This window comes from Zeus faber (genome assembly GCF_960531495.2).
Source record: "Zeus faber genome assembly, chromosome: 18".
Lineage (NCBI taxonomy): Eukaryota > Metazoa > Chordata > Actinopteri > Zeiformes > Zeidae > Zeus > Zeus faber.
This window is the reverse complement of record NC_137210.1, coordinates 1112776-1117068: the sequence shown is the minus strand read 5'-3', so window position 1 is coordinate 1117068 and position 4293 is coordinate 1112776.

The following is a 4293-nucleotide window of genomic DNA, read 5'->3' as shown; positions in this document are numbered from 1 at the left end:
GAAGTACTTTTCAGCAAGCCATGCTAATCAGCTGGACTGCGGAACGCCCTGAGTGCACTCAACTGGAGGAGGACTGATGGGGTTGACAGTTTCGTGAGGGGTTTCCCCCCTGATTTAGCAATAATAATTTATTTCAATTTAATTTAATTCGTTCAGTCAACATGACACAAATTTAATGCTATATTTGCACACTTCCCGTTCGACTTATTGCCAGCACACTTTATAATTTATGCATAATGGTGATTGTCCAATCTGAGTTGGAACTGGAAACTATTGAGAATTGGTAAAACATGGAGCGGCTTTAATTGAGATTTAAAGGAAATAAATGGCGGAATTGAAATGTATTAACACACTATATCATTCACCGTATTATAGACACAATACTGGACAAATAAATCGACTGGGCATAAAATATAATAAACTTTGCAGATTCTTTTTTTTCGTCTGAACATTTTTGCATGACTGGCAACCCTAAAAAGATGTTGAAGGAGAAAATTGTCTTTGAAGTTAAGAAAAATAATGCTGGAAAACCAGCCTCACCAAAACAAAATTATTATAAACTAAATAATAAATAAATAAATAAATTATAAACGTTTTGTTTTTTTAAAGTCAAGAACTGCGTCTGTCAGAATAAGATTTAAAAAAAAATAGCTGCAAGCAGCAATACGCAGGGTCCAGGGTAGTCCGCCCTTCATTTAAATTGCTTTGGCTCTTTGTTCTGGTGTTTTGTGACTGCATAAGTTAATTCATTCTTTGCCTGGTTACAGTGTAATTCTGTGATGGGGCGGTGTTTGCGGCGGTGGGTGGGTTTCCTTCCCCTGCAACTAACGGCGGTAATCATTCTGAACTAGGGCTTGAATATGGCGAAAATGATAATCACGATTATTTTATTCGATATTTTGATCACGATTATTCATCACAATTATCCAAACAAGAAGGTCAGCAACGTTACACCTGCAGGTTTTTTTTTGTTTTTTTTTGCAAGAAATAAAACCGTTTCAGCTTCTAATTGTGGCATACTCAAGGCAAAAACATGTTTACTTATCCATTGATTTGCCTTAAATATAAGCTTAAAATTATACTATATATCCCCCCTTTGGGGCTCACTTAGACCCACACACAAAAACACATAAAAACGCGTGCAAAGCAATTAAGTGTATATCTCCTGACGGAATCTTCCAGGGGCCTCTTGCATACATGCGTTGCAAATAGTACAAAAACAGTGTCATGCATGGTTATATTTGATTATCAGAAAAATGTTTATACTCAATGATATTCAGAATGGTAAATAAATGCAAAACCATCTTCTCTGTGCTATTGTTGTGGTTAGTTTTTAGTTTACTTTCCTTGGGTTGGACGCAGAGGAGTTGATCCTTGTCTGGTAGAAGGCAGATTTGACTGATGAGACAATGGAGGTGAAGTCAGAGAGGAGGTGATGGTAGTGAGCGAGGTCATCAGCACTACCTGATTTCTTCCATTTTCTCCCTGCTGCTCGTAGCTCTGTTCTGTTAGCTCGAAGAGATTCGGACAGCCAAGGGGGGGGGGGGGGGGGTGATGGCCCTGGTCTGGAGGTGAGGGGACAGAGAGAGTCTAGAGAGGAGGAGAGGGAGGATAGCAGAGTGGAGGAGGCTTCCTTGGTGGACATGAGAGTGTATTGCTCAGTTGATGGCAGTGAGGAGAGAACAGTTGAGGACAGAATAGAGGGAGAGAGGGATTTCAGGTTGCAGCGGGTGATGACGGTGTGAGCAGTGGGAAGGAGGGAGGTGGTGGACCTCAAGGGAAGAGAGAAAGTAACAAAGTGGTGGTCTGACACAGTGAGCGGGGTCACAGAGACTGCCGAGGTACTACAGGACCTTGTGAAGACAAGGTCTAGTTGGGTCGCAACCTCTCTGGCTGGATGTTGAAGTCGCCAAGGACAACAACAGGTCTGTCATCACCAAGTGAGCAGCTGAGGAGGGCATCCATCTCATCAAAAAGTGACGACAGGGACCTGGTGGATGGTAGATCACTATAATGTTCAGCTTGAGCATTGGGAAAGGTGACAGAGACAGCGTGGAATTCGGATCGGATGCGGATCTGGACAGGTGATCCAGAGGAAGGACTTGATTGACCCACTTTGATGTGATGAGATGTCCAGTTCCTCCCCCTCGACCTGATTGTCTTGGGGAGTGTGAGAACGAGTAGAGGGTTGAGAGAGCAGCTGAGGTGGCAGTGTTCTTAGGGCTGATCGAGATCTCTGTAAAGGCCAGGAAGTAGAGAGTCTGTGAAGTTTCTTGATGATTTTGTTGTGTTGTTGAAGAAGAGTGACCGCTGACACTGACTTGATTAAAATAATAGGTTTATTACAAAAGAACAGCATCAGACCAGACTTGCCATGGGTCGGAGAGAACAAATCCGGAAGTATTCTCTGCTGGATGGAACTATTGTGAGTCTTTTATGCTTGCTCAAAGACAACGTTGCCCATCTGGTTCCCCTACATACTGTAGGTCACAGGTCACATTCCACTTCCCTTATCACCGGGACCCCTGGCAATGTGTTTTCTCTCTTGGGACCCCTGCACCGTCTGTTAGTAATTATCTTGGGTACTAATGGGTAACTATGGGTACTTTCTTGGGACGCCCCCCATTCCAGACACTTCATATTCCCCCCATCGAGACTACACAAAGTCATTGAACTTATGATGTCAATTGGCTTAATAGAAATCACATACTAACAAACAAAATGATTATAATATACCCTCTGAACATGCTTAGTCATAGCAATACAATACATTTGTGGAGTGTGAGAGCGAAAAACCCATCTGGCAGCTTCCTTTCTTAGTTCTTTCAACAAACAATCAAGACAGGAAAATTCTCTCACGGTTCCTCTGCCCAGGAAACCACCTATTGCACTCCAAATCAATTAACCGCAAAGAAGAAGGGTTTAGAAAACTGTATAGGATGTTACATATAAATGCATACATTTAGAACCTCAGAAATAAATTAAAAACTTTGTCCAAAGTCAGGCTGGTCGACCCATCGGACCTTCCAATGAACCTTTCCCTGCCTATCACCAATGTCCCTCAAAACCCGCAAAAAAAGAAAATACCTGAGGTCCCAATGTATTCACTTCACCCTGTTACAGAAAACTTCAAAGAAAACAATACTAAATCAAAGTAATATGTCTTGCTAAAAAGATCTACTGTAGAGTACAGAATTTTCATCCATAATACAGGTTACATTGTAATAAACCAACTCCAATATTATAAAAACATACAGGACACATATGTATTTATTGAACTGTTGCTTTTTACCACCATCAACTTTTAATTATATTTTACTCGACACCCCTGATAATGATGTCCTCATTCAGGGTCCGTCGTCCATTTTCATCCTCCATTTTTGAATGTCCATGTTTGAGTGTTAAAGTCCATTAGGCTGTTAGGATGTCTGGACACAGCAACCCTCTGACTGGTCCTGAAAGAAGAATTCACCAGCCAGTATCTTGCACACACATCAAATACAGTATAATAATTTGACTTTTGCATTACACTTGAACATTATTCAGATATATGATTAACATTTTCCTTTGTCCCCCTTTGTCCATGCATTTTCCCAGTCAAAAAAAGGTTTGAGTATATGACGGAATCAGATATTCAGAATAGATATTTCTCTACTAGTGTTAGCTCCTAACGACACACCATTAATGCCAACGCAAGCGCCTCTACCCAATTCAGACCTGTGTGCTGACAGATTTTACCAATACAATTTTTCAGCACACCATTCATTTTTTCACAAACACCTTGGCTTTGCGGAAGATAAACAGCTCCTAGAGGTTGTTTAATTCCCAATTGTTGCAGAATTAATTTTACTGTTCTATCCACGAACTCTTTCCCATTACCTGAGGATATGCGATCTTGAAGTCCCCACCTGCTTATGACATCACGACACAAGAACTTTGCTTGGCAACTGACTGAGCATGAGGGAGGCATCCAGGAGCTGTCTCCGGGGGACCCAGGAGCGTTCCTCTGGACCCTACCCCTCCCAGTCCACGAGGTACTGGTTGCCACACATCCAGCAGGTGCCGCACTGTGTAGGCCGGGTGACCGCCGATGGTGCGGGGGGTGGTGGGGCCTTGGCAGGGAGGGAGAGAGGGCTGGAAACCACCGGCTTAAGCAGGGACACATGAAAGGTGGGGTGGACACGGAGGGAGGAAGGGAGACGGAGGCGTACGGCACAGGGGTTGATGATTGACACAATGAGGAAGGGACCAAAATACCGGGGAGAGAGTTTTCGGGAGTCCACCTTGAGGGGC